This window comes from Lissotriton helveticus, chromosome 3_1, assembly GCF_964261635.1.
Source record: "Lissotriton helveticus chromosome 3_1, aLisHel1.1, whole genome shotgun sequence".
NCBI lineage: Eukaryota > Metazoa > Chordata > Amphibia > Caudata > Salamandridae > Lissotriton > Lissotriton helveticus.
The window spans coordinates 1,717,871,372-1,717,881,006 of record NC_136061.1 but is presented as its reverse complement, the minus strand read 5'-3'; the positions used below and the strand labels follow the sequence as shown (position 1 = coordinate 1,717,881,006).

The following is a 9,635-nucleotide window of genomic DNA, read 5'->3' as shown; positions in this document are numbered from 1 at the left end:
CGCCTGGAAGAACTGGGAGGGCGAAATATATAAACTAATTCCATGCGCGGTTTTTCTCGAAGAAGAGATCGAGAGAGAAGTGAGGAATACTTTCCTCCATTGGGCTCTTCGTTTTGTATGGAGAATGAGGTCTGTGGTTGTAGTCCCGTTGTGTGTTGAAAAATAAGGATTGGCAAAGATTGTTTCAGGGTGCCGTTTTATCAAATTATGTTTGAATCGTTTGGCTGATTTTTTTGTGAGGTCAGAGGGGTAAATGATGTTGTAGGAGTGTGTGCCTGCGGGTTCCATTATAAGGGCAGCACAATAGGAGAGATGGTAAAAGGAGATATGTGAAGAGAGGGTGAGCCTCGTGGGGGAGCGTGGTATGCAGGAGGGGTAGGAAGAGGAGAGTCGGTGTGGAGGGGGGAAGGCAGTCCCTGTAGAAGTGGTTGAGTGTAGAATCACAGGGGACCTGGATGTGGACCGGGCTGCGGAATGTGGAGACAGTCACGGAAGAGGAGATTGTGGGTAGGAAGTAGCTGGCTGGGTGGCGTGGTACCGACAATCGCTGAGGAGGTGGTTGTGGGTGGATGAAAGGGGGTTGGGTGGCGTGGCAGGCGTGGGTAGAAAAGAACCTCTACTGGATACCGGATAGGTAAGGAGACGTGCTGAAGGAGGGTGGGAAAAGAATACCTAATACAAATGGGCCAGACTATATATATCTACTGTAGTTCAAATGGAAACTTAAGACCCATTTCTGTGCCTGATAGCTTCTGCTTGCACCCCTCTGGCATTACGCCGGGACACTCACGAGTATCCGAGCGCATTATAAATGGATATAACATAACATAACATTTAATGTTTTGAAATATTACTGCTTTGCGACTGGAATTTGTCTGCAACACAATAATACATGCCATAACGATTCTGTATTTGGAAGAGACACCCTAAACACGGCCTTTCCAAATCGCAAATTCAAAATGCGATTCAGCAGTAAGTTACCAAGTCGCATTTTGCACCTTTGAAAAAGGATTTTTCCAGTTCCAAACGGCTTGATTTGCAAATCAGGCCATTTGCGCCTGGAAACATGCTTTGTACATCTGGCCCCTAGTAACAGAGAGAAATTCAGAGTTAAATGTATGTGCTTTCAAAAATGTAATCGCATAAATAGGTGCACCACTGAGTGCTGAACGAACTCGCACATTCATGCGGCCCATCGTACTGTAAAACGGAAAGACAAAGATGTATAAAAGCATTTTGCATTCGCAAAGGGTGCGAATCGCAAAATTCGGCTGTTTGTGAATGCAAAATGGCCTTTCCTTATGTATGAAAGGCTTTTGGATTCGCAATTTAGGTAATTGCAATTTTTTGCCATTACCTAACTGCGCATGCAAATAGGGAATCGCTATTTGCGAATCCCTAAGGCACATGTAGGAAGCCTTTCCTAAATACGAAGTATGCATTTCAGGCCATGGGAACAAATGGAGTCATATTACCTAATAGCGATTCGCTATTTACAAAATTGCTATTAGGTACTATGAAGGAATCGCACATTTTTTTGAGATTCCTACATGCTTAGCATTTTGCGATTCCCAAATAGCGATTCGGCAAAAATCGCTATTTGAGAATTGCAAAATGCTCTTTTGATACATCTGGCCCCCAATTTTTAATATGTTCTTATATTTATCGCAATTCTGTTAAGTTGCAACGCATACCTTTACCACGCATAAGTTACAATGAGAATGCCATTACCACGCATAACCTTTACCACGAGTATGTCTTTACCACACATACCTTTACAACGGATTTCGTTGTAAAACCCTGCATGGTAAAGGCATATTCATAGTAAAGGGTATCTGGGCCCCCTGCCCCAAGTTCCATAACTGGTCCCTTAAGCCCTCCCCCCTCAGATCTTTTTTTGTGTGTAAAATACCCCTTCCCTGTACCCCTGCGCAAATCCCCCCTTCGGCCCTTAATCCTTCTAAGAAATACCCCTGCCCTGACCCCTAAAAATGGACCCTGCATGATACCCCACCCTCAAACCCTTCTAACAAATACCCCTACCCGATCCTTAAAAATGGACCCCTGCGCCATTCCCCCACCCCCAAACCCTTCTAACAAGTGCCCCTTTCCCTGCACTTAATCCTAAAAATTGACTCTTGTGCGATTCCCCCACCTCAAACCCTTCTAACAAATACTTCTCCCCTGAACCCTAGAAACAGCCCCCTGCGCGACCCAACCCCCCAGCCCTTTATTTGCAAATATAAATTTTATTTATAAAGTAAAATCCCCCTTTCTTCTCCACATCTCTTCTTCAAACTCTTCTGAAACGCGGGGCACGTCGTAAAGAGGAAGCAGAAGGGTATTTCTGTTTTCTGTAACAACCCCGATAGCCTCCACCACACTTACAACAAACATACCTTTACTACATATCTCGTTGTAAAGGTTTGCGTGGTAACGGAGTTTACCCGTCACACACATACCTTTACCATACATACCTTTAAAATCTAATTTGCTGTAAAGATATGCGTTGTAACCATGCATGCGTTGTAATGAAAGCATTTTGAAGGGTATTCGTGGAAACAGCCACGTTGTAGTATCATACATTTTTGAAATCACATTGCTATTTATGAAACCTCAAAATGTATGCATCCAGTTTGGCAATGTGCGTGTGCGACCTTCAATTTAACAACCAAATTTTTTTTTTGTTACAGACATTTCACTATTATCTGTTATGCGACGTACTTGGCCAAGGCACAGCTTGCTTTTCTCTACATTTCCACGTTTTTTATTGCTTTCTCCTTCCTTTGCCCCCCGATTTTCTCCTGTTTTCGCCTCGTTTACTGCTTTCTCCACAAAGCAGCTAGCAACTCCAGTGCCTAGAGACCCTCACCTGTGATTTGCCACACTTTATAAATCCTGATTGATTTCAAAAAAGATTTTATGAAATTATTTCCTGTACGAAAAATCGTTTTCAACAACAATAAAGTATGCGAATAAATTACAGTAACAGAATGTCTCCAGTCAATGTGAAAAAACATTGCCAAATAAGCGACCTGGAAAAACAATCGACACCCACTGACATCTGGGCTGAGTTCTACATTCCGAGTCCGCCTGCTAGAGAAATGTCATTCGCATCAGAGTTTCACTGAACCATCCGCGTAACACTGCATTCTTTAAAAAAAAAACGTTTTTAATTGCTCGGCTATATGAAAGGGAAAGACAGGCCTAACCTGAAATTGAGAGTAATCAGCGGTGCTTTTAGGCGAGTTGGCTTTACATTATATCGAAACTTAGAAACGTGTTTTTATTTTGAGGTTTGCATTTTACCGATCCATTTAGAAAACTGCTTTATTATTAGCTAAATCCATTAAATGCCAGACCATGCCGGATCTTGCATTTTTCTTAAGTTTACAACCCTAAAACAGAGAAATTCGAGCACTCTGGAAAGAATATATATCCTGTACAGACTCATTCTGTAGCTACTTTACTTTGTAAAGACCTATCTGTGCACTGCAAAAAGGAAAGCTTCTGTAGAGTTGTGTTACATGCGGTAACGCACAAAACAGAAGCCTGACATTAATCCTGAAGAGACCAGTGATCCCCGACACCTGCGTAGCCTCTGCAGTTTTTTCATTCATGTCCCTCCTCCTCCTAACGGTTGTCAGGATGACGCCGTGCGCGTGTACGGCGGCGACGTGACCACGTGTGTCATGTGACGCACTATACAGTTTCCTCACCGTCTGCAAAGTTAAACTGATACTGGGATATCCTTCATTTCGTATAAACCAATCCATTGGCGACCCAGATTGAAAAGTGCCTCGGCGCTCACAGATGGTGGAGTGGTGATTTACAGAACCCGGAATTAACAGGTGGGCTGATTGTTGTTTCAGAAACATGTGTTAATACACCTCTTGTGATAAAAGTAATACACAAATAACACTTCACAATCTACAAGCCACTTAGGAGCCATTTTTGACAACTGGTACAGCGTAATTTTGGCCTGACCTTTACACCTCACAAATGCATAACCTAAAACGTGCCCTTAGCACGTTTCCTGTGCGCCGAACCACATTAATAAGAAATGTTGCACTTGACATCCTCATTGAAGTGCATTCACTGTAAAATTAGAGATTTCATACAGAATTGTGTGCCTTAACGCATTAAACAAGATTTACTGTTTAGGTGATTGAAAAGAAACCATCCTCACATATGCAGAATGATTTATCTAATGTGTACACTAATGTTACATGTATATTTCATATAAATGTAGTTCTTAGTCATACTTACACATGATAATTATTGATATTTTACCGTTTGCCACATGCAATATGGATCTAATGTACTGAAAAAGTTATATTAATTTGTGTTTAAACGTGCACAAACATTACATGTGCACCATTGAATTAATAGTTTAACTTGCCCTTACTGAGCCTCCTTTCCATTCTGCATTAAATAACTTTGCCATTTCTGCTGACTTGACTTTTCTCTTGCAGTATTCCCATGCATTTTTAGTTTGAGAATAGATACGACACTGAGTTAGTGCTAGAGAGCCTGAGGAGAAGATCTTGACGAAAGAACATAGAATGCAAGAGCGTAACTGATGAGTCCTATTCAGTAATGTTACCACATGGGTTGGTGGAGCATGGACAATGTCTTTCCTGTGGTCAGTGTGGGATATCTTGCCGATGTTTCAGTTTACAACGCGAGAATAGAAAAAGGACATTGGATCCCCTGATGGTGCGAATAGAAGGGTGTTACTTAAATGACTCTGATGTGAATAACTAGAGTCTACACTGTCTGATGTTAGAGCCCTTTTCCTTTGACTTTAAGAGGTTTGGAGCTTTATGTTCCTTTTGAATGTGCCTGAGTGTGGCTTAAGCTAATACTCAAAATTCACCTCCGGTAAAAAGACACTTGACCAAGCTTGTGCACTGCACACTTTTCTAAATCAGTCAATCAATCAGTAAACATAGAAAGCATGACTGATCACCCGTGAGAGTCTCAAGGCGCTACGTGTGGGAGGATGGGTTTGTGGTTCAGTCGAACAGCCAGGTTTTGATGTCCTTCCTGAATTGCGGCAGCGATAATTGCCTGAGGTGCAGAGGCAGGGAGTTCCAAGTCGTTGCAGCGAGGTAGGAAAAGGATCTTCCACTAGCCATGGTCTTGTGGATCTGTGGGATGGTAGCAGAGCCAGTTGGGTGGGGCGGAGATGTCTGGTGGGAGTGTGAAAGTAGAGGTGGTGGTTGAGGCATGCAGATACGGCATTGTGGAGGACTTTGTAGACATGCATGAGAAGCTTGAAGGTGATTCTTTTGTTGACAGGTAGACAGTGAATGTTTCTCAGGTGACCGGCGATGTGGTTATGGTGTGGGATGTTCATGATGAGTCTGGCGGAGACCTGGGTGGTCTGCAGTTTTTTGAGGAGTTTCTGGGTGGTGCCAGTGTAGAGTGCTTTGTCGTAGTCCAGTCTGCTGCTGACGAGGGCAAGGGTGACCATTTTCCTGGACTCACTGGGGATCCACTTAAAGATCTTATGAAGGAGTTGAAGCATGTGGAAGCAAGAGGACTTAAGGGCGTTGATTTAGCGGTTCATTGAGAGCGAGGAGTCTATACTTTATTTTTCTTACTTTCCTAGATTCTCTCATTTTTCTGCAGTTCCCTGAATTTTGAGATTCCTTAGACTAATGAACCATCCTCTTAGTTTGGACTTTAACTTCGACGATTCTAGATTTACTCATGTATAGTAGAGAGAACCGAAAACTCTTCTCTGAACATCAGATTTTAATGTTAATCTTTTGTATTGCTGGGACTGAAATCCTTGTTTGTTTAATACTGGTACACCTATATGTCTTTAGGAGGTTAGGTTTCCTGGTTTTATTCTGTATCTTTATAGCATGGTACTGAGATTCATGTACATTAATTTGATTGCTAATTTGTAATAAATCTTCTTAACCTTACCTACTGATTCCAGGTCCTTATTGTGTAGCCAAATGGGTTACACTGTTAATTGAAATTGATTGATGCAATGTTAACTCCCCGTACCTCACAGTCAGATAAAAAGGTCCACTGTAGGACTAATGGTAAGAGGGTAGGCCCAAATTGCTGCATCACAACCCACCTCTGAATGTTTTTTTGTAAAAAAAACCCACATATGTAAGGCAAGAAGCAACATCCTCACAGAACGATACACAACTATGTGCAAACAATCCTGCAAAGTATCAAGTTGAAGGCTATTGCTCAAATTATACAATCTGTGTCACGGTTTGTACACTGTATCATTACTGTATTCACGCTTTATCACTGTTGTCACTGCATTACACGCCGCACTGAAGCGATAAGATATTGAACCCTCCCACTATGCATGGAGTTTCGAATCTTCATCGGAAAATCAATAAAAAAAATATGTTTTTAAAAAAAGTATCTAGTTGAAGGCCAACAATACAATGGCATAATTTCCTTTACAATTCAGTCTCTGGTACACAACCTTTCAACAATCCAAGAATCTGTTATAGGATTGGCTTCAAAGAAGATTTTCCAGCCTTTCCTGACGCGCTTTGTTGAAAATTAATGCGGCCTATAGAAGTTACATCTTCTGTAAAATTCTAAGCCCTCAGACTTCTCTTATACAGTAGATAAGCACCGAAATGGGGACCTCTCCACATTACACCCTAAACTAAATCTCACTGAACAAAATTGTTGCCAAAAAAGTGACTCCTATTCATCGATCCTATTACATATGCCCTGGTGTCCCTGCAACCTGCTGACAAGCCCCCACACAAACAAATTAGCCATAGATACTCACTTCAAGTAGAGTCTATATAACACTGATAGTGCTCTAATTAGAAATCTAGATTTGATTTTCACACCACAAAACACATCTAAATAATACAGAACAGAGATTTCTCTAACAGGACGCCTAAGTCTAGCCTCCATTTGATTCACAATTTGTTTGCCGCTCACAATCCACAAGTCACTGTCTTTACCCAAAAGCACATTATAAATGTCTAAGGCTGGTTCAGGCTACCACTAAAGTGTTCATAAAGTAAGAGAATGTCAGGAAAACTAATGTGAATGTCAAGAACAATATAGTCTAGAAAAGATTACAAAGTTGTACTTTTTAATTTCTCTTAGATTGCTCTTGTACTTAAACTTTAGATATACACTTTCTACCAAACATGCACCCTTCTATCCCTATCTATTCTTTAGGATTCCTGCCTTAGTCTGCTTTCCAAGAACAATATTCTGTTTTTGAGTTATGGAGTTGGAGTTTTTAAAGGTACACGCTTCCAAAAGTGATAAGTATTTTACATCCCTTTCAGCAGTTGTAAGCTAGATTCACTTTCAACATTGACTCCAAGGGACCGTGATAGCAGAATATTAGGTATGGGCTACATGCTGCCTCATTGGACAAGTACTCCCCCCTACACCACTCTGTGTATTACACTGCATTCTTACTCCTTATGCCATCTGCTCTCTAAAGTAACCATGGATTACACATAGCTTATTATAAACAATAGGAGTACTCTGAGAAGGACACTCTTTTGGGATGCTGGGAATACACATTGTGGTGACCTTCTGGATATATGCAAACATTTGTAATGGTACACAACTAGAGTGCTTGGCATTTCAAGAGGTACTCGCAAAGAGTGTCCTCTGTTCCCTTTTCATAGTTACTCTTCATGGAACCCTTCATTTCCATAATTCTTAGGGAGACTATCCGTCTGAAATTACTGAGAACAAATGAATGTACTGTATGCCCTTTTTAGGTCTCGTGGCGATTACAGAGATCTATTGTCAGCGACTGTGCTTTCCAGGAGACAGCACCTGGCCTCGCGCATTTCCTCTCCGAGAAGGCGATCGGGGCGGGCCACGCGCACGCGCTCGCTGTGGCCAGCTGCTGTCTCCTGGGAAGCTCCAACACCACACACGCATGCGCATACAAACTGACACACACACACGAGCGCCCACGCACGCACATACATACAGAGACCCCCCCCCACACACATAAACACACACGCACGAGTGCACCGAGGACCCCCCCGCCGTCGCACACATACATACACACACGAGCGCACCGACGCCCCCCCCTGCCGCCCCCCCTACAAGTAAGGGCCACTTACCGCCACTCCGGACATCTGCAGCCTCCGCGGGGCTCTCCCTCGGGCATGGGAGCCCCGCGTCACCACTGCTCCTCGGGCCAGGCACTCTGTGGGTGCGGGCTTCGCGCACAAGACGGAAGTCCCGCCCCCACCATAGGTTTCGTTTTTAGGAGTGCGCGCGCCTGGTGGAATGGAGGGGGAGTTTGCAGAGGGGCGCGCGGCGCTGAGAAACAGGTTGACGGAGACTGCCGTCCCTCGCTGGACTTCCTGTGCTCGAGTGAAAGTAAGCCTGTGCTCTTCCTGATATACATTTTCATATCTGCCATCTTCAGGCCTCCTGTCCCTTCCTGCCAGGGTCCGACTTCTGCTCCCGCACGCGAGTTTTTTAAATTTCGGCAGATTCCTGCCCAGAGGTCCTAGCGTATCGTCTCACTGCCACATTGCCATGCTTCCCTGAGCAATTAATTCCCTGACACTTATCGAGACCCTTACCGTAGTGTCCTCCTACGTGTCAGCAACTCAGGCTTCTCCCGTCTCATTCCGCCGTCCTCTCTGTCCAGATAGGAGCTCAGATACAAACTCAGAACAGCTTGTGGCCCCCTCAGAGCTCGGTGCCTTGCTGTGACACAACGGCGCTCATTACTGGCGTCCACAGACACCTCCTGCTCCACTCGCAGACAAAAAACGGAATTGGGCGTAAATGACCATGGGCGGCTTGATTCCTCACAGCGAAAACTCCGTGACCGCAGTAAGAGCTCAGGGGCAGGCGGCTAATTACAGCAAGTTACTGGATGAAATCAGAGCCGAGAGAAGCGGCCATGACACAGCAGCGGCTCCTCTCATGGCCATGGGCGGGGCTGTTATGCATTATTTGCAGCTTATGAATGTACTTTTAGCGATGCCACGTTACATGACATTGCCTTTGCTTAGGCTGCAAGTAATATGAACTCATATAATGACTGTTCCATCACCAAAGTAATAATCCGTTAAAAAAAAAATTGTCGAAACAGATGAAACAACAAATTCCACTTGCGATACAATGGGCAATGTTTCTTCCAAAAAGTATTCTGTCTTTCAACCTTCTTGGCAGAAACAATGATTTGGAATAAACCATTCAGTAGCTCTCTTTCGTATCCGCCTTAGTGGCGTTTATTTCATGAATCCTAAAGAGCACAGTGCCTTTTGTGTTATTCATCTGTCCCTTGGTCCATGTCTCTATGGTGATCGATCTGGCAAGCACCCCTCTTTGTTATTGTGTTGACAGATCCTTCCTGATCACAATCTGAGACTTGCCTGCATTTAGCTGATACACTGATTGTGATGATTAATAAAGCCCTGAAGAGGCTAAATATGGGACTGCGCACAAAAGGGATTTATTAGAGCTGCAGACGAGAGAGCGCCGCTTGTGTAGCTGCTGGGTGTGACCCAGGCTGGCCATCCGAGAGCAGACACGCCCACTGTGTAAACACTTTAATGTGTTTCACAAGATCCGCGGAGTCGCAAGAGTGCTTTTCTACCTAATGATCAGGAAACTCGGTCATGGTGATTGCCACA

The 9,635-nt window shown here is 43.7% G+C and overlaps 1 long non-coding RNA gene across 2 annotated transcripts in view; it reads left to right on the top strand.

Annotated features, from left to right (window-relative positions):
* Positions 1 to 3,680: 3,680 nt before the first annotated feature.
* The window catches only part of LOC144825107 (uncharacterized), a 572,034-nt gene continuing 566,079 nt past the window's right edge, over positions 3,681 to 9,635 (top strand). For both annotated transcript variants that reach the window (XR_013609272.1, XR_013609274.1), the window contains exon 1: positions 3,681 to 3,851. This is a non-coding gene — a long non-coding RNA (uncharacterized LOC144825107). The remainder of the gene's footprint in view (positions 3,852 to 9,635) is intronic.